Source organism: Hemitrygon akajei, unplaced genomic scaffold (assembly GCF_048418815.1).
Source record: "Hemitrygon akajei unplaced genomic scaffold, sHemAka1.3 Scf000053, whole genome shotgun sequence".
Classification (NCBI taxonomy): Eukaryota; Metazoa; Chordata; class Chondrichthyes; order Myliobatiformes; family Dasyatidae; genus Hemitrygon; species Hemitrygon akajei.
In genome coordinates this window covers 5,475,802-5,498,031 of record NW_027331939.1, presented here as the reverse complement: position 1 = coordinate 5,498,031, position 22,230 = coordinate 5,475,802, and positions in this window count along the sequence as shown.

The following is a 22,230-nucleotide window of genomic DNA, read 5'->3' as shown; positions in this document are numbered from 1 at the left end:
TCGGAAGAGTTGCATTTTTCGTATTACTGTTTGAGATATCGCCAATGGATTGTGTTTATATCGTTTTGTTAATTTTGAGTCTGAGTCTGAGCTAATTCCAGACTTTACTCTGCATTTGAGTTTATCCTGATCCAAACCTCTCTCGTTACGTTCACAAGATCATACGGCTCCTGTGTCATCCAATCTCAAGATCGCTGTGTCGTTCGTCCCACAACCGATATAAAATTTGACCAGGAAGGGGAGGACTTCTAAGTGGAACCTAATCAACAAACTACTAGTGGCCGCGGACGAAGCAACCTTGAATGACTCCCCGAAAGTCTTTTGAATTTTGGAGGAAAATAAAATGTCGGTGAGAAACACAGACTACTGCAATTCGAATACGCTGCACAGTAAAATTCTGAGGTCAAGATCTAATGTGATAGCTAAAACTATATGGTCATAATTTTGCACTTTGCGACATCCCGTCTCCACTAGCAATGATTATTCTTGTTAATGCACACACACACACACACACACACACACACACACACACACACACACACACACACACACACACACACACACACTCACACACACACACACACACACACACACACACACACACACACACACACACACACACAGTAGTAGATATTTAATGCATTTTTTGTTTTTTTTAATTGTTGGACTTGAATTATTTTTACACATTCACCAACCATATGTTAATTTTGCGATCAAATGCACGTGTTTGTTTAATCGAATCCATAATCACGAATACTTAACGCACAGTCAAGCTAAGATTCTGTTTTAATCGAATAAGATATACAAATTCTATTGCTCTACCCCGATGCAGCTTCATGGGGAGTAAATAAATATCCCCGAGTCTAAAAATACGTCAGTCTCCTTGTCAAACTGAAATGCAATATTTACATTATTAGCACCACGTTTCAATTATAAATGACTTTTTTAATGACGACGTGCTTTATGGTACAGTCTATTGGAAGATAAAGCGATGTTTTGCAAACGTCTTCCCTAAATATTATTTATGTATATTTATAATCTATTACATTTATATAATATTTATATTTATTTTAATATTTATTATAATATTATAATATCATTTAATTATAATATTTATAGTCCTTTAGCGGTTTTATTTAAATTATTAACGCTATTTTCTTCATCTCTGAGAGTAGTGAATCCAGTAAAATCTGCAGGTGGTTGTGAATGACAGTATTATGGACACCTGGTTATGGAAATGTGTTTGACGTATGAGTACGATTGGCATCTCAGGCTTACCGGGTCCGAATGCGCTGCTAAAGAGGAAACTAAGTGAGGAAGAGAGTTGTACCACCGACTGCGGCGAACATGTCAGTAGTTGACAGGGATGATTTCACTTTGAAGGCGACGAACAGCTGGTCCTCTCGGATCAATTTAAACAGGGATGGCCATATTCAGAGTTCAAAGTAAATTTATTACGAAAGTAGCCACATGTCACCAAATAGGTGGAAACGACTAGCCACTTGTTGCTTCACTTTTTCTGGCAAAAGAACTCGGGTTCTAGGTACACAGCCAACAGCCATCTTGCTGCTTTCGATCTGCCTATCAGGAGACACCAATTTCCTGTAGAAGCACCAAACTCGATTCCGCCCGCTTCCATGGCCACGAAATCCGGAAGCTCCGAAGGCGCCCTTATATTCTAGGCTGAGTGGAAGAACGGCCAGTCGTGAGACCCTGATGGCGGGTCCATTCCCAATAATAATTCAAGTCAGCGTGTAACGCCAGGCCAGGATCTTCAAAATAAACCTAAAAGGGAAGAAGAGAGGTATTAAAGACAGAAATAGAGCTGCTTCCGAAGATGCAAACAAATGAGTCGCCGTTAGACGCCATTTTGCTCCTAAGCTACAGCCCCGTAATTACCACTGTTAAAGAAAAGGTGAACCAATGGAAGAGCATGGTTCTTCATGGAAGACATCCCCACGATCTAAGCAAGCTCGATAAATTTAAAAAAATGCCAACAAAAAAAACATAGACATTCGAAAGCATTACAGGACCTTGTAACCGCTCAACACAATCTGAATAGTTACACAGCCACAATCAAATGCAAGCATCATTCATCTAAATCTGGCTTTAAAATGCAAACCTGGAAATGAGGTCACACCTTACATGCATACAATTCGATTCATTTTTAGAGTCAAAATACCATAAATTATATTATGTCAGATCAACTGATTGCAGACTGGACAATCCATAATAACAGGTCGGTGCAGTAGTACAGGATAAACAAGCAAGGGCAACTTATTTATTAGATCTAGCCATTCCAAAGACACATAAAATACGGAAATCAATAAGAGACAAATCCCGAAGTCGAGACCTCGGGGACGCGGATCTCAGTCTAATTTCACAAACAGGCGAGTCTTAACAGTCTCCGAATAACCAGCCTTACACGTGTTATATGTTTCTCACACCGGTTAGAAAAGATCGAACTGTCATCGAGATACCCTCACTATATAGCATTGTCATGGCAGCGATGGGGCAGTAGTGTGGTTGCCATCTATTTACTAAGCACCTCAAGGAAGTCACAACACTCGGGGGTGAGGTCGTATTTGACATCATCAGACGTCACAGACTCGGTACATTAATGGAAAGTATTCTTGGAGAGGGTATATATAATTTTCTGGACAGACAGGGTCTGATTAGGAACAGTCAACATAGATTTGTGCGTGGAAGGTGATGTCTGACAAATTGAATTTTTGCCACATTTCTTCATAGGCTTTCTACATATTGTGTCAAGAATCCTTCCAGAACACATTTAACGTGGAAGCATTGGAAAGGGTACAGAGGAGATTTACCAGAATGCTGCCTGGTTTAGAGAGTATGGATTATGATCAGAGATTAAGGGAGCTAGGGCTTTACTCTTTGGAAAGAAGGAGGATGACAGGAGACATGATAGAAGTGTACAAGATATTAAGAGGAATAGACAGAGTGAACAGCCAGCGCCTCTTCTCCAGGTCACCACTGCTCAGTACAAGAGGACATGGCTTTAAGGTAAGGGGAGGGAAGTTCAAGGGGGATATTAGAGGAAGGTTTTTCACTCAGAGAGTGGTTGGTGCGTGGAATGCACTGCCTGAGTCAGTGGTGGAGGCGGATACACAAGTGAAGTTTAAGAGACTATAAGACAAGTATATGGAGGAATTTAAGTTGGGGGGTTATATGGGAGGCAGGGTTTGTGGGTCGGCACAAAATTGTGGGCCGATGGGCCTGTAATGTCCTGTACTATTCTATGTTCTATGTTCTAACAAACTCCACTCCATCTAAACCCCTAGCTCTTAGGAGATGCAATTCGATATTTGGGATATTAAAATCTCCCATCACGACAACTCTGTTCTTCATACAACTTTCCAGGATCGGTTTCCCGATCTGCTCCTCGATATCCCTGTTACTATTGGGCCGCCTATAAAAAACACCCAGTAAAGTTATTTACCCGGTTCAGTATCTACAGAATGGAGTAACTAGCGGCGTCACGGGGAATGACGAGCTTCATGAAGATTTTGCACATTTCCTTGCACACGCAATCTGGACTGAGTCTGTCACTTTAACGTTTATACAGCCTGATGGTGTTGGCACATTACGTTGTCAGATATTACTGATACCCGTCTCAGAGTCGGCGTATAATTAATGAACAGATCTGTAGCCTTCAAATAGAACACAATCCAGAAGTGTTACAGTTCATATTGGATGGTTTTGATGAATTCAATGACAAAATTGATTTTGCTGACAGCCGGAGAGACAGAGAACCCCAATACACATGCACAGATCCTGAATTCCGTTGCAGGATGTCTGACATTGTGTACAGTTTAATCCAGGGCATGCTGCTCCCAGAGTGTTCAGTGCCTATGACCAACCGTCCCGCTGGGTTACTGACGACGCTGAACCTGAGTGAAAATAAACTTGGAGATTCAGGATTGAAACTGGTGTCTGCGTCTCTGAGGAACCCGGAGTGTAAAATACAGACACTGGTGTTAAGTACCAGACTGTGGGAGATCGCGTTTACAGTCACTGGGTGTCTGACACTGAATATTAATGTGATCAGTAATTGTGTTACTGATAAACACTGGGGATTTGTACTGTCTCCTGTCTTTCTGTGTCCTTCACCCTCACTCTCTCTCATCTCCAGGCTGCACATTGTCGGCTTCACAGATTCTGGTGCCAAGGATCTCGACTCCGCTCTCAGTACAAACCCATCACTGACAGTGCTGGATCTGGTATCAAACTGGCTGACACAATGATCTGTCCCTGCTCTCCAGCGCCTCCTACTGACCTTCCCAATCGGATAAGTGCTTGTGTTTATAATGTGATAAAGTTTCAGCCGATTCGTGGGTTTTCTGGCAGCGTTTGTGGATGAGTGTTATTGAAACATTAATCCACTGTCCTGTTACTGACACTGTTGTGTAATATGTTTATTTCATCTGTATCCTTCCATCTGTTTCAGTCCGCGGTACAATCAGTTCAGTCAGAAATGGAAGAAGGAACTGAGATCTCTGCAGGAAACCACACCCGGACTGAGAGTGAGATTGTGAACAACTGAATGTGTGAACCGTGGTTTGGGATTGGGACATTTTGGCCGCTTCCCCGCCGTCCCCTTTAAAGCCATCCTCCCCTTTAACGGCCGCGCTCCGGGTTTCATTCCCAACTGTTCCATCGGGCCCGGCTCCAGTCGAACGCTGTGACATTGAGGCAGCCCCGCAGTGAGGCTCGTTCCTCATCCTCGCATCACTCACGGAGTCAGACACACAGTGAAGCTCATTCGACCTCGTCTCCTCAGACACTGAGTGAAACTCCCTGCACGTTCCATTCAGCATTCCGGGGATCACAAACACAATGAAAGTCGGTCCACATCATCCCAACAAACACGCCCGGGGCCTGACAGAGAGTGAAGCTCCCTCCGCACCATCCCATCCCACACTCCTTGTGTCCGAAAGAGAGAACAGCTCCATCCGTATCATCCCATCCCACACTCCTTGTGTCCGAAACAGAGAGCAGCTCCATCCGCACCATCCCAACCCACACTCCTTGTGTCCGAAACAGAGAGCAGATCCATCCGCATCATCCCATCCCACACTCCTTGTGTCCGAAACAGAGAGCAGCTCCATCGGCACCATCCCATCCCACACTCCTTGTGTCCGAAACAGAGAGCAGCTCCATCCGCATCATCCATCGCACATTCCTCAGGGTCAGACGCAGAGTGAAATTCCGTATACACCGCCCAATCACTAACACCTGGGGTCAAACACTAAGTGACGCTCTTTCCGCATCCTCGCATCACACATTTACGGGGTCAGCCACAGGGGGAATCTCCCTCCCCACCGTCCCATTACACACACCCGTGGTCAGACACAGAGTACATCTCACTCCACACTGTCCCATCACACTCTCGACATGTCAGAAACAGTGAAGCTACTTCTACAGCGTCGCCATGGATGAAATGATTAACCAATGGATAGACATGAACTTCTATGGACATCACCTAAATCGGAGCAGATAGATAGATAGATAGATAGATAGATAGATAGATAGATAGATAGATAGATAGATAGATAGATAGATAGATAGATAGATAGATAGATAGATACTTTATTCATCCCCATGGGGAAATTCAACTTTTTTCCAATGTCCCATACACTTGTTGTAGCAAAACTAATTACATACAATACTTAACTCAGTAAAAAAATATGATATGCATCTACATCACTATCTCAAAAAGCATTAATAATAGCTTTTAAAAAGTTCTTAAGTCCTGGCGGTAGAAGTGTAAAGCCTAATGGCATTGGGGAGTATTGACCTCTTCATCCTGTCTGAGGAGCATTGCATCGATAGTAACCTGTCGCTGAAACTGCTTCTCTGTCTCTGGATGGTGCTATGTAGAGGATGTTCAGAGTTATCCATAATTGACCGTAGCCTACTCAGCGCCCTTCGCTCAGCTACCGATGTTAAACTCTCCAGTACTTTGCCCACGACAGAGCCCGCCTTCCTTACCAGCTTATTAAGACGTGAGGCGTCCCTCTTCTTAATGCTTCCTCCCCAACACGCCACCACAAAGAAGAGGGCGCTCTCCACAACTGACCTATAGAACATCTTCAGCATCTCACTACAGACATTGAATGACGCCAACCTTCTAAGGAAGTACAGTCGACTCTGTGCCTTCCTGCACAAGGCATCTGTGTTGGCAGTCCAGTCTAGCTTCTCGTCTAACTGTACTCCCAGATACTTGTAGGTCTTAACCTGCTCCACACATTCTCCATTAATGATCACTGGCTCCATATGAGGCCTAGATCTCCTAAAGTCCACCATCATCTCCTTGGTAGATGTCGACAGGAAGCGTCCAACGCCTGTTTCAATGTTGGAGTCCACCTTCCAGACACGGAGTGGTTGCTTGTGGTAAAAGGGTGTCAGGTGGTTAGCACAAAAATATCAAAATTACACAATAAAATTCCAACAAATTCAAGACGATGAAAGCAGAAAATGCCGAGGAAAACACAGAAGCTATCGAACACATTACAGAATCCTGCAACAGTTTAATTTAGTCTGATTTCTTACACAGGCAGAAAGCAGTGGTAAGAGTCATTCACCAAAACCGTGCTTTACAATAGAAACGCCTGATACAAAAGGTACTATACTTTAGTATAAATACAGTTTCAGAGGCCGAGTCCTACAATTATATTACGACTGATCGTTCATTGCAGATAGGGCAGTACCCGATACCCGTCCGGATATAATATTGCAGGGTAAACCAGTAAAATCAACCTATAAAGAGGCATGGCTATCCAAAACACGCAGAACACCACAGAAATCAGTAAGGGAGAGTCATCTGAACTACGCTGGCGTAAAAGAGGGAAATGAAAGATACAACCATTCCAGATAACACACCACTTACAGAAAATCGAAAAGCGAAGATACCGGAAATATGCTGACTTGAAAGGGGAAATAGAAAGTCCATAGTACACGATCAGGGTAAACATTGTCCCAATATAAATATCTACAACTGGTGTTATCCCTAAGTCACCACACAATGACATAGAACTATTACCCGGCAAAATCTATGTAAATCTCTCGAAAGCCACAATGCTAATCACCACGAGAATAGTCCGAAAGTTGCTAGCAATTGAGAAATGAGTGTGCTTTCCCATGTCCATACCTCAGGCTTTACCAGTTTTAGCTGAGAAAAGTGATAATAAACTTGCGACTGTACTGGAGAGAATGCAGAGGAGATTCGACATGCAGTTTCCTCGGGTGGGAATTTAATCGAAATCGTCAGGTGAGATGACAATCTTTCCCTGGAGCAGAGTGGGCATCTGGGCTTTCCATAGGAATTTGCACAATTATAATCAGAATGCATGATTTCTGCGGTGTTAAACATTTCTCCCCAACAGGGTTTTCAAACGCTAAGGACAAGTGTAAGGTTTACTGTAAGTTCGTGCGGACTGTTGACTTTCCTTTTCGTTTTATTCTTGAGCAAAAGTAACGAATGGCTTACATATCTGCCGAATTGGTGTTAAATGTCCTCAGATCCTGAACAGCCCTATCATTGTCTAAAGGGGTGTGGCTGTAACGGGAGCGGGAGTATGGTGAAGAAAATGCTGGAATGAGTTGAGTAATTGTTAGGAGGTGGAGGTCGCGGGCTGCGGATGCCGAAGAGTCTGTTCCCATGCTGTGTCTATCTCAGGCTATAAAACAGTTTATTTCTCACCTCTGCCTCGTTCTCCGGTGACCGTCAGTTCCATAGTAACAAGATGAAAACACTGCGACCGCCTCTGACAAAATCTTAGATATTCTGTTCATTAATTAGTTGAATAATTGGCGTGAGTGGATATTTCGCTGCGCTGATGAACTGCTCTCTGAATTTGGACTGAGTTACCCCATAAATAAACGTGTTTGTGCAGCAACTTAATATCATCAGCATGATTCCAGAGTGTTGAAGTATGTATTCCGAATCGTTGTAATTATTTGGATCCAATCCGGCGATGCTGTAGTAAAGGAATTCGGCAACTTTTACCGACCACAGGATGATGAAGCTTCCAGAGATTGTGAGAAGTAAGATAACAGACCTCCTCCTGCTCTCCATCTCCGGGTCACTGCGGTTCTCCGCCTTGTTCTGACCCCTTAGACCCTTACGGACGCGACTAGCCACTAAAATGTGTCTGACTGTCAGAGCGTTGAACTGTAGTATTAACACGAACGGGAGTAATGGCGTTAGAACTGTGGTAAACCAGTCATATCCCACCCACCCGGGATCCGTATAGTAGCCCGGCTTTATAATACAGTCCCAGGGTATATTGTCAATCACTTTCATAGAGTGATATATGAAGAAGTAGGGCACACTGGTAAAGCAGAGCAGAACGCCGGTTGTTGTGAGAACCACAGCCGCAGTTTTCCCGGTGCAATACTTTGCTTTCCGTTTCTGACAACAGATGGCGACAAACCGATCAAATGTAAACATGACGGTGAACCAGACAGAACAGTCAGTGGCTGTCTCTGCCAGTGCAGAGATCACACTGCACACGGGGGTGATGTCCAGGAAAGTCCCGGGGAAGTAATAATAACTGATCCGCCACAATATGACATTAAACACGATGGTTAGTAGATCCCCCGTCGCCATGGCCACCAGGTAGCGAGTGGTGCAGGTGGAGAGGCCGCACTTTTCCCGGGACAGGATCGCAATCGCCACTAAATTCACTGGGGGAACAGCAAACAGAATGAGTGAATTACTGTCTCACCGATCAGTGGGTCTCAGAGCAGAGACAAGCTGGAAATTGAGAACAATCAAACAGTGAAGACAACTCATTTCTGGGGGTTTAAAAGGAGTAATGCGTGAATCTCAGATCCTTCTCACGAATGCATGCGGGGTGAACGGAGAAGGTACTCGATACTGGAAAAGGAACAGGGTTTGGGAAGGAGGCGTTATCAACGGATCGCCGAGACCGCTTGAGAGAAATCAATATAAATCTCCCTCCGTCAGGTTTTAGACTGATGTGTAAAACCTGGGTACCTCGGAAACTTTCTCAGCGATGCTGATTACCGCGTTCCTGTCACCTATGTCCTGGCACTCTCACTGTGCAGCGAAGTCCCGCTCCCTCCACCTCTGTCCATCTACAAAGTTCAAAGCAAATTCATTTCCACCGTTCCAATGCCTGCGTCTCCTTCTTGACTCCCCGTTTATCACCCGCACACACCCCGCCCCCCACCTCCGCTTGGATTGCTTCTTTTAAATTCCGCAACTACCCTTGGCCGGGGTTCCTTCACACGCTCTCAACGAATCCGATCAGAAAGTTTCAATTTTCGTTTTTGAGGTTTATGCTTGACCCGCTGAACTTTAAAGTATTTAGCACGCTGGTGCTTATATCATCAAAGACAGTGTAGGTACTCCAAAAGGTCTGTCTCCTTTGGGGTCGCTCCGAATTACTTCAGCATTATTCTAAATGTTTCAAAGCATATTGTACAAGAGCGGAGTATCGCGTGCACCTTACCCCATCTGACCCCTAACGGACACCGCTGGGCTTGCTCTTAACTCCTGCTTCACTTCACGGATAACAGGGCGTGGTAATAAACCCTGGTACAAAACACGCACACAGGGCCTTACTTGACTTGTATTCGGAGTCTGACTTACAAATGCAATCGACCACTCTCCCCTGAATCTCAAAGTCCATTCGCTTCCCGCGTTCCCTTCAAATTTGCAGGTATTTCTTTAATCAGAGCGCAATACCTTGAATTTTGAATTTAAAGCACGTTGTTCTAATGAAACGGTATAAAACCAAATAGCCGTAAAGGTGGCGAGCGCGCTGGATTATCGGGGTTTACTTGACAGCGACTTTGCATTGATAAATCACAACTGCCTGCTATGAATCTACAAAATGAATCCATCTACCCGATCTTCCTCTCTACGGCCGCTTCAGCTGCCGGTTTACTTCCAGCAGAAGCCATGAATTAAAAAGCAAGGGAACTTCTGAACGAACGCAGAGATTGGTCGCAATGTGAACACCGCACTCTCTGACACTCCGACATCACATCGCTGTCGGTCACTGAAAGAGTCCACGGACCGCGCACACAAAGCTTAAAATGTTAATTTGCTTGTGTTCTTACCAGGAACACCGATCACGGCAATGACCAAGTACCATATCTTCTTCACACGGTAAAAGGTTGCAAGCATGCTGTCTGAGATTCACCCTGTCTTCCAGCTGCCCGCGATCTCGCTGAAGAAACTCTGAGCTGACGAATCTCCACGGTCATTCAGTTATACTCGGTCCATCACACGGACTATTTAATATCACACAAGGCTGACGTGTTTTCTAACAGCTGGGATTAAAATAAAAATGATGTCATTCAAGTAAACTCCCAGTTGTGATGAGATATGAATAGCTTGACACGAAATTGCAAAATCTGGAAGATGAAGAAATGACGATTGGAGAAGTCAGTGAATGTTGTTGTGAGACACTCTCAGGCTCATCTCTCGGTTTCATGATTGTTATTGTTGATCTTGTCCATTCCGAGGATCCATGGACTTTGTCACCATAGACCAATATTATACTGTCAATGGGCTGTTCTGTTTCACTCTGGTAATTGTCTCGGTTATAGATCTTGCAATAGAAATATAAAATAAAGAATAACATGTTTGCACGTTCCTGTAACGCAGTGAAGAACCTTAAACTAATATCATATTCAGGCTCACGGAGATATTGAATGCATGTAAACGTTTAATCAGATTTACTGCAACACGCACAAAATGCTGGTTGAACTCAACAGGTTAGGCAGCATCTTTGGAAATGATTAATCTGTCGATATTTCTGGCCAAGACCGTTCTTCAAATTAAATAACACTTCGTCGCACCTCACCTCCTTCAACAGAAGCAGTATTTCCCAGTGGCAAACCATTTTCTTTCCGATCCCCGTTCACGGTCCGATATGTCGACCCGTGGCTTCCTCTCGTGCCACAATGAGGCTACTCTCAGACCGGATGTGCTACACCTCAAATTCCGTCCAGGTAGCCTGCAATCTCATGGCAAGAACATCGATTTCCGTTGAGTTCCGGTATTTTCCCCTCCTTCCTTTCCCCACTTCGGCCTCTTATCTCTCCGCCTGATCTGCCTATCGCCTTTCCATGACGCCCCTCTTCCTTCCCTTTTCCTTGGATCCACTCTCCTCTCCTATCAGCTTCCTTCTTCTGCAGCCCTTTGCCTTGTTCACCTATCATCACCCAGACTGTTATTTCGCCAACCTGGCAACACCCATTCCCTTCTAGCTTGTCCTTCCCTCTCCCCAAGAGGTTCTTATTCTGCCATCTTCCTCCTTCCTTTCTACCCCCTAATGAACGGTCTTTGCTCGAAACGTCGTCTGTTTGTTCATTTCCATAGATGCTGCCTGACCTGCGGAGATACCCCCAGCGTTTTATATGTGAATGCAATTGATATACATGCAGTCCTTCGTGTAGTAAACCAGCGGCCACCAATGCTCGCACCGGAATGAAGCAAAGTAATTCAACCGCCGTACACACGACCCTCGAATTTGTGTATATGTTTAAACCGACATAGCATCTGCATTCATTGCATTTGTAACAAGAATTGTTTGGTAGATGCGCTAAATTGCTAGCGTTGTTGATAGTGTTGTAGACAATGGTACTTGCCTATTTGACACTTCCATTTTAAACACAACATTGTTTTAATGTTCCTAATATGCCACTTCGATTTACTTATATATTGAATGGTCTGAACAGAATGGCTCATGAGAAGAGCCCTTCGCTCAATGGGTCGTCGGTTGTGGGATTAAATTGGCCATTTTGTCAGCTCATCAGCGAAGGGCAGACAGGGGTCAATATTGAGGTACGAGGTTCCCTTCCATGGGTGAATATAGCTGGGATATTCACGAATAATGACGGAGTTCTCGGGAGTGCTGATGTGGACAGGAAGAAAAAAATGGAAGTCCAAACATCAATAAGGGTATGGAAGCAGATTTACAATGGGGCATCCAATATGTTCTGAACAGATGCCGTCACGGACGGGAAAAGTCATGATGATCTAATATATAATAGTCGTCTGATTTTCTTCTCCCCGTGAGTGATGGACGTGATTGCTGTGGAGCCGCTGCACAAGGGTTTCACAGGAAATTGCCGAACGTAGAACATTTCCGATATCAGCCGAGAATCTGTCATTCTCTATTTGAAGCGTAGGACCAGGGGGTGTTACACACAGGAGCTAAACTATTATTAGCGACATACAGTCGCTTGCAAAAGTCTGGGGCACCACTGGTCAAAATTATGTTACTGTGAATTGTTAAGTGACGAGAAGTTGAAATGATCTCCAGAAGTCATAAAGTTAAAGGTCAAACATTTGTTTCATCATTTTAAGCAAGTTTCGTATATTATTTTTGTTTTGTACAATTTTAGCGAGAAAAATAGGAATGGAGCACCATTCAAAAGTTTAGGCACCGCAAGAGATTTGAGCTCTGAGATAACTTTGACCAAGGTCTCCGACCTTAATTAGCTTGTTAGGGCTGTGCCCTGCCGACCGAGCCCACTGCACTTTCAGTGTTCACAATGATGTCTCCATTACATTGGAAAATAAAACACAACCTGGATTTGCTCGGACTGCGAGCATGGTTGATCCTGAGCTCATCACAATTTATTGCTTATTCCACTGATATCCGGACTTCTTTCCTCTGTCTGGGGTCTTCTGCACTGCCATCGTAGGCATAACATTAATGAGGAGAACGGCATCTCATCTTCCAACTAGACACCTCACAACGATAGGAAACACACTGCTGTTTTTTTTTTTTTCTTATTCCGGCTGAATTACCTTTCCTTGTTACTCTGATGATGCCCCTGACCCCTTTCGCAGCGGTACCATATAATCCTAAATAACGGCCTGCATTTCGCATAAAGTTCCATGGTCTAATTGATCTTTCACCGCCCTGTCATCTCCATGTTGAAAATTGGCACACTTGCACCCTTGACTCAATCCCCTGGGTTCGGGTTAACGGGGATTCACTTTCTACAGGCTCTGCTACTTTGGAGGTGTTATAACAATTTTACTCTTTCACACCTTGGAATGACATCGTATCGATACACACTTTGGGAAAAATAGTGCGGTCTACATTGTCAAATGCCTGAGGCCAAAACAGGTCAATCTATGGAAGGGAGTAAAGTGGAGGCACTAGTTGACGTGGTGTAATGACAGGTGAATCACATTCAAAAAATCTCGAGAGTTCCTCGAGGATGAAAGGCACATTGTGGAAAGCGACTGTGTTATAAAAGAAGAGTAAATACTTGTGTGCGCGCCCAGTAAGTTTGTACTTGCCACAAAGTGTCAACACATAGGGAAGGTAATACTGGGGGAAAGTAATCCACGCTGGCCGGGCGTTCCTCGACATCCTGATATAACGATCAAGATCTCAACTTTGGGTCATTCACTTCCGCGATGGCTGGTCTCCACAGAGTTTTCGCGTGTACTCCTGAAAACTTCTATTCCTATTTTTCCCTTATCACATTAATCTATTAACTTTCAATTTCGTTGACTCAATCTTTATGGCCCTTTACCCCGACATGTGATCTTGGTAACTGATTTTGTCCTTCCCAACTCAGACTGGTTCAAGCCAAACACTCGGCGCAGACCACCAGGTCACAGGCTGTTCCTTCCCATCTGAAAATGGTTTGCTTTCGATCATCAAAAACAAAACAAATCATTGTGTCCACCTGTAGTTGTTTTGATGAAGCCATCCCTGAGAACGGACCTCCATTCCTGCGATCACATGGCAAGAACAAAAGCATCTCCTTTGTCTATTTATATTGCCTTTGCCTCGTTTCTGCTCACTGATTTGCAGATTATGGTTTTCTGAAAAACATAGATGTTCGTCTGTCGATATGAGTGTCTGCACATCAAACTATCTTTCCATCTATCTCTCTAACTATCTGGTCGTCTGCCGGTGTGCCTGTCCTCTGCCTGCTTGTTTCTCTGTCTCTTTGTCTTTGTAACTATATATCGTTCATCTACTTCTTCCCAGATATTGTGACTTTGATCAAGCGCACTTCACAAGCAGATGGACAATGAGAAGCCGTTCTGAATATTTAAATACTTATTTTCTCTATCTTACCGGATTGATATCCACAAGGTAGATACGCTGTGACATGGGAGTGATGTCAGTTCATCATTCAATTGTCACTTCAAAGGTATTTACAAAGGCCGACTGAATTCCATGATCCAGTAGACAGCGAGTCGGCAGAGTGTAATCCCTCACTTGCTGTCCCAGTTTTAACTGTATTGATGATATATGGTTTGTTGGACATGGAGTACAACAATGAAGTGAAGGTTCAGGTGAACTGGCTGAGAAAAGGAAGCACAGTGAGTGGACAATCAACTCAAATGAAAATACAAGTTCTCAGCCCTAATGTGGTGTCTGGACATGCAACGTAATAATGTAAAACAATGAATGCCGTTCTCCCTTATCAGACTGCCTATTATTGCTGTAATATTTATTCAGGGAAAGTCCCTGCATGAAGTCCTCGTACTGACGCTCAGGGCTCAATCGGAAGTGTTGCATTTTCCGTATTACTGTTTGAGATTTCACCAATGGATTGTGTTTGTATTGTTTTGTTAATTTTGAGTCTGAGTCTGAGCTAATTCCAGACTTGACTCTGCATTTGAGTTCATCCTGATCCAAAGCTCTCTCGTTACGTTCACAAGATCGTACGGCTCCTGTGTCATCCAATCTCAAGGTCGCTGTGTCGTTCGTCCCACAACCGATATAAAATTTGACAGGGAAGTGGAGGACTTTTAAGTGGAAACTAATCAACAAACTACTAGTGACAGCGAACGAAGCAACCTTGAATGGCTCCCCGAAAGTCTTTTGAATTTTGGAGGAAAATAAAATGCCGTGAGAAACACAGACTACTGTAAGTCGAATACGCTGCACAGGAAAAATTCTGAGGCCAAGATCTAATGTGATAGCTGAAACTATATGGTCGTAATTTTGCACGTTGCGACATCCCGTCTCCACTAGCGATGATTATCCTTGTTAATACACAAACACACACACACACACAAAGACACACACACACACACACACGCACACACACACACACACACACACGCACGCACACGCACGCACGCACACACACACACACGCACGCACGCGCACGCACACACACACACGCACGCACACGCACACACACACACACACACGCACGCACACACACACACACACACGCACGCACACGCACGCACGCACACACACACACACACACACACACGCACGCACACACACACACACACACACACAGAGTAGTAGATATTTAATGCATTTTTAGTTTTTTTAATTGTTGGACTCGAATTATTTTTACACATTCACCAACAATAAGATGCTAATCTTGCCATCAAATGCACGTTTTTGTTTAATCGAATCCATAATTACGAAGACTTAACGCACAGACACGCTACGATTCACTTTTAATCGGATAAGATATACAAATTTTGTTGCTCTACACCGATGCAGCTTCATGGGGAGTAAATAAATATCCCCGAGTCTAAACTTACGTCAGTCACCTTGTCAAACTGAAATGCAATATTTACATTATTAGCACCACGTTTCAATTATAATTTATTCATTTTTTAATGACGGCGTGCTTTATGGTACAGTCTGTTGGAAGACAAAGGGATGTTTTGCAATCACCTTCGTTAAATATTATTTAGGGAAATTTATAATCTGTTATATTTATATGATATTTATATTTTTGTTTTATTATTTAGTATAATATTACAATATCATAATTATAGTATTTATAGTCCTTTAGCGGAATTATTTAAATTACTAACGCTATTTTCTTCATCTCTGAGACTAGTGAATCCTGTAAAATCTGCAGGTGGTTGTGAATGACAGTATTATGGACACTTGGTTATGGAAATGTGTTTGACGTATGAGTACGATTGGCATCTCAGGCTTACAGGATCCGAATGCACTGCTAAAGAGGAAATTAAGTGATGAAGAGAGTTGCACCACCGACTGCCGCGAACATGACAGTAGTTGACAGGGAGGATTTCACTTTGAAGGCGACGAACAGCTGGTCCTCTCGGATCAATTTAAACAGGGATGACCATGTTCAGAGTTCAAAGTAAATTTATTACGGAAGTAGCCAGATGTCAACATATAGGTGGAAACGACTAGCCACATGTTTGCGGGCATACTCAAATAAACCCAGTAACCATAACTGAATCAATGAATGTCGGCACCAACAACGCTAAGCGATCGAGTGCAAAATACAACAAAATGTGCAAATACAAACATAGTAAATAATAAGAATAATATAGGCCCTCCTTGAGAGCATTGCAATTCTGATAAGAAGAGTACGCTACTAAATTTAAGTGAGAGCACATCGTAGAAAATTCAAAAGTTTCAAAGTTTTCAAAAGCAGAGTATACTTAATGTCGGAGGACTATGAACAATATACATCCTGAAATTGTTTTTCTTCAGAACCATCCTCGAAAACAGTACAGTGTCCCAAAGAGTGAATGGTAGTTTAATGTTGTTAGAAAGGAAGGAGGAAAATGGCAGAATAAGAACCTCTTGGGGAGAGGGAAGGACAAGCTAGAAGGGAATGGGTGTTGCCAGGTCGGCGAAATAACAGTCTGGGTGATGATAGGTGAACAAGGCAAAGGGCGGCAGAAGTAGGAAGCTGATAGGAGAGGAGAGTGGATCCAAGGGAAATGGAAGGAAGAGGGGCGTCATGGGAAGGCGATAGGCAGATCAGGCGGAGCGATAAGAGGCCGAAGTGGGGAAAGGAAGGAGGGGAAAATACCGGAACTCAACGGAAATCGATGTTCTTGCCATGAGATTGCAGGCTACCTGGACGGAATTTGAGGTGTAGCACATCCGGCCTGAGAGTAGCCTCACTGTGGCACGAGAGGAAGCCACGGGTCGACATATCGGACCGTGAACGGGGATCGGAAAGAAAATGGTTTGCCACTGGGAAATTTCGCTTCTGTTGATGGAGGTGAGGTGCGACGAAGTGTTAATTAATTTGAAGAAACGTCTTGCCCAGAAAGGTCGACAGATTAATCATTTCCAAAGATGCTGCCTAACCTGTTTAGTTCCTCCAGCATTTTGTGCGTGTTGCAGTAAATTTGATTAAACGTTTACGTGCATTCAATATCTCCGTGAGCCTGAATATGATATTAGTTTAAGGTTCTTCACTATGTTACAGGAACGTACAAACATCTTATTCTTTATTTTATATTTCTATTGCAAGATCTATAACCGAGACAATTCCCAGAGTGAAACAGAACAGTCCATTGAGAGTATAATATTGGTCTATGGTGACAAAGTCCATGGATCCTCGGAATGGACAAGATGAACAATAACAATCATGAAACCGAGAGTTGAGCCTGAAAGTGTTTAACAACAGCATTCACTGACTTCTCCAATCGTCACTTCTTCATATTTGAGATGTTGCAATTTCGTGCCAAGCTATTCATACCTCATCACAATTGGGAGTTTACTTAAATGACATCATGTTTATTTTAACCCCAGCTGTTCGAAAACACGTCAGTCTTGTGTGATATTAAATAGTTCGTGTGATGGAGCGAGTATTAATGAATGACCGTGGAGATTCGTCAGCTCAGAGTTTCTCCAGTGAGATCGCGGACAGGTAGAAGACAGAGTGAATCTCAGACAGCATGCGTGAAACCATTTACCGTGTGAGGAAGATATGGTACTTGGTCATTGCCGTGATCGGTATTCCTGGTAAGAACACAAGCAAATTAACATTTTAAGTTTTGTGTGCGCGGTCCGTGGACTCGTTCAGTGACCGACAGCGCTGTGATGTCGGAGTGTCAGAGAGTGCGGTGTTCACATTGCGACCAATCTTTGCGTTCGTTCAGAAGTTCCCTTCTTTTTTTACATCATGGCTTCTGCTGGAAGTAAACCGGCAGCTGAAGCGGCCGTAGAGAGGAAGATCGGGAAGATGGGTTCATGTTGTAGATTCATAGCAGGCAGTTGTGATTTATCAATGCAAAGTCGCTGTCAAGTAAACCCCGATAATCCAGCGCGCTCGCCACCTTTACGGCTATTTGGTTTTATACCGTTTCATTAGAGCAACGTGCTTTAAATTCAAAATTCAAGGTATTGTGCTCTGATTAGAGAAATACCTGCAAATTTGAAGGGAACGCGGGAAGCGAATGGACTTTGAGATTCAGGGGAGAGTGGTCGATTATATTTGTAAGTCAGACTCCGAACATAAGTCAAGTAAGGACCTGTGTGCGTGTTTTGTACCAGGGTTTATTACCACGCCCTGTTATCCGTGAAGTGAAGCAGGAGTTAAGAGCAAGCCCAGCGGTGTCCGTTAGGGGTCAGATGAGGTAAGGTGCACGCGATACTCCGTTCTTGTACAATATGCTTTGAAACATTTAGAATAATGTTGAAGTAATTCGGAGCGGCCCCAAACGAGGCAGACCGTTTGGAGTACCTACACTGTGTTTGATGATATAAGCACTAGCGCGCTAAATACTTTAAAGTTCAGCGGGTCAAGCATAAACCTCAAAAACGAAAATTGAAACTTCCTGATCGGATTCGTTGAGAGTGTGTGAAGGTACCCCGGCCAAGGGTAGTTGCGGAATTTAAAAGAAGCCATCCAAGCGGAGGTGGGGGAGGGGGTGGGTGTGTGCGGGTGATAAACGGGGAGTCAAGAAGGAGACGCAGGCATTGGAACGGTGGAAATGAATTTGCTTTGAACTTTTTAGATGGACTGAGGTGGAGGGAGCGGGACTTCGCTGCACAGTGAGAGTGCCAGGACATAGGTGACAGGAACGCGGTAATCAGCATCGCTGAGAAAGTTGCCGAGGTACCCAGGTTTTACACATCAGTCCAAAACCTGACGTGGGGAGATTTACATTGATTTCTCTCAAGCGCGCTCGGCGATCTGTTGATAACGTTTCCTTCCCAAACCCTGTTCCTTTTCCAGTATCGAGTACCTTCTCCGTTCACCCCGCATGCGTTCGTGAGAGTGGTCTGAGATTCCCGCATTACTCCTTTTAAACCCTCAGAAATGAGTTGTCTGCACAGTTTGATTGTTCTCAATTTCCAGCTTGTCTCTGCCCTGAGACCCACTGATCGGTGAGACAGTAATTCACTCCTTCTGTTTGCTGTTCCCCCAGTGAATTTAGTGGCGATTGCGATCCTGTCCCGGGGAAAGTGCGGCCTCTCCACCTGCACCACACGCTACCTGGTGGCTATGGCAACGGCGGATCTACTAACCATCATCTTTCAGGTCATATTGTGGCGGATCAGTTATTACTTCCCCGGGACTTTCCTGGACATCACCCCCGTGTGCAGTGTGATCTCTGTCCTGGGGGAGGCAGCCACTGAGTGTTCTGTCTGGTTCACCGTCTTGTTTACGTTTGATCGGTTTGTCGCCATCTGTTGTCAGAAGCGGAAAGCGAAGTATTGCACCGGGAAAACTGCGGCTGTGGTTCTGACAACAACCGGCGTTCTGTTCTGTTTTAAAAATGTGCCCTACTTCTTTACATTTCACTCTGTGAAAGTGATTGACAATATACCCTGGGACTGTTTTACAAAGCCGGGCTACTATACGGATCCAGGGTGGGTGGGATATGACTGGTTTACCATAGCTCTAACGCCATTACTCTCGTTCGTGTTAATATTACTCTTCAACGCTCTGACAGTCAGACACATTTTAGTGACCAGTCGCGTCCGTAAGGGGCTGAGAGGACAGAACAAGGCGGAGAACCGCAGTGACCCGGAGATGGAGAGCAGGAGGAGGTCTGTGATCTTACTTCTCACCATCTCCGGAAGCTTCATCATCCTGTGGTCGGTAAAAGTTGCCGAATTCCTTTATTACATCATCGCCGGATTAGATTCAAATAATTACAACGATTCGGAATACATACTTCAACAGTCTGGACACATGCTGTTGATATTAAGTTGCTGCACAAACACGTTTATTTATGGAGTAACTCAGTCCAAGTTCAGAGAGCAGTTCCTCAGCGCAGCGAAATATCCCTTCACGTCAATTATTCAACTAATTAATGAACAAAATATCTAAGATCTTCACAGAGGCCGTCGCAGTGTTTTCATCTTTTTACTATGGAACTGACGGTCACCGGAGAACGAGGCAGAGGTGAGAAATAAACTGTTTTATAGCCCGAGATATACACAGCACGGGAACAGACTCTTTGGCATCCGCAGCCCGCGACCTCCACCTCCTAACAATTACTCAACTCATTCCAGCATTTTCTTCACCATACTCCCGCTCCCGTTACAGCCACACCCCTTTAGACAATGATAGGGCTGTTCAGGATCTGAGGACATTTAAGACCAAATCGGCAGATATATAAGCCATTCGTTAATTTTGCACGAGAGTAAAACGAAAAAGAATGTCAACAGTCCGCACGAACTTATATTGGGACAATATTTACCCTGTTCGTGAACCATGGACTTTCTATTTCCCCTTTCATGTCAACATATTTCGGGTATATTCGCTTTTCGATTTTCACTAAGTGGTGTGTTATCTGGAATGGTTGTATCTATTAAGTACGTTGTTCTTGCTTCTTTATCCTGTAATATTATTACCGGAAGGACATCATGTATTGCAATGCTAATGGACCAGAATCTTTCATTTACCTCTTTCACGCCAGCATAGTTCAGATGACTCTCCCTTACTGATTTCTGTGGTGTTCTCCGTGTTTTGGATAGCCATGCCTCTTTATAGGTTGACTTTACTGGTTTACCCTGCAATATTATATCCGGACGGGTATCGGATACTACGCTATCTGCAACGAACGATCAGTTGTAATATAATTGTAGGACTCGGCCTCTGAAACTGTATTTATACTAATGTACGGTACCTTGAGCATCATGCGTTTGTATTGTAAAGCAGGGTTTTGGTGAATAACTCTTACCGCTGCTTTCTGCCTGTGTAAGAAATCAGACTGAATTAAACTGTTGCAGGATTCTGTAATGTGTTGGATAGCTTCTGTGTTTTCCTCGGCATTTTCTGCTTTAATCGTCTTGAATTTGTTGGACTTTTATTGTGTAATTTTGATATTTTTGTGCTAACCACCTGACACCCTTTTACCACAAGCAACCACTCCGTTTCTGGAAGGTGGTCTCCAACACTGAAACAGGCCTTGGACCCTTCCTGTCGACATCTACTCTGCTCCGATTGAGGGGATGTCGATAGAAGGTCATGTTCATCCATTGGTTAATCATTTCATCCATGGCGATGCTGTAGAAGTAGATTCACTCTTTCTGACATGTGGAGAGTGTGATGGGACAGTGTGGAGTGAGGTGTACTCTGTGTCTGACCACGGGTGTGTGTGATGGGACGGTGTGGAGGGAGCTTCACTTAGTGTCTGACAACGGGAGTGTGCGATCTGAGGGTGGTGAGGGAGCTTCACCCTGTGTCTGACCCCGGGATTATTTGAAGGGAGGATGAGGAAACAGCGTCAGTTTGAGTTTGACCCCGGGTGTGAGTGATTGGACGGTGTATACGGAATTTCACTCTGCGTCTGACCCGGAGGAATGTGTGATGGATGATGCGGATGGAGCTGCTCTCTGTTTCGGACACAAGGAGTGTGGAATGGGATTGTGCCGCGGGAGCTTCACTCTCTGTCAGGCCCCGGGCGTGTTTGATGGGATGATGCGGACCGACTTTCATTGTGTTTGTGATCCCCGGAATGCTAATGGAACGTGCAGAGAGTTTCACTCAGTGTCTGAGGAGACCAGGTCGAATGAGCTATACTGTGCGTTTGACCCCGTGAGTGATGCGAGGATGAGGAATGAGCCTCACTGCGGGGCTTCCTCAATGTCACAGCGTTCGGCTGGAGCCGGGTCCGATGGAACAGTTGGGAATGAAACCCGGAGCGCGGACGTTAAAGGGGAGGATGGCTTTAAAGGGGACGGCGCGGAAGCGGCCAAAATGTCCCAATCCCAAACCACGGTTCATACATTCAGATGTTCACAATCTCACTCTCAGTCCGGGTCTGGGTTCCTGTAGAGATCTCAGTTCCTTCTTCCATTTCTGACTGAACTGATTGTACTGCAGATTGAAACAGATGGAAGGATACAGATGAAATAAACATATTACACAACAGTGTCTGTAACCGGACAGTGGGTAATGTTTCAATAAAACACATTGACAAATATTGCCAGAAAACCCACGGATCGGTTGAAATTTTATCGCATTATTAACACAAATACT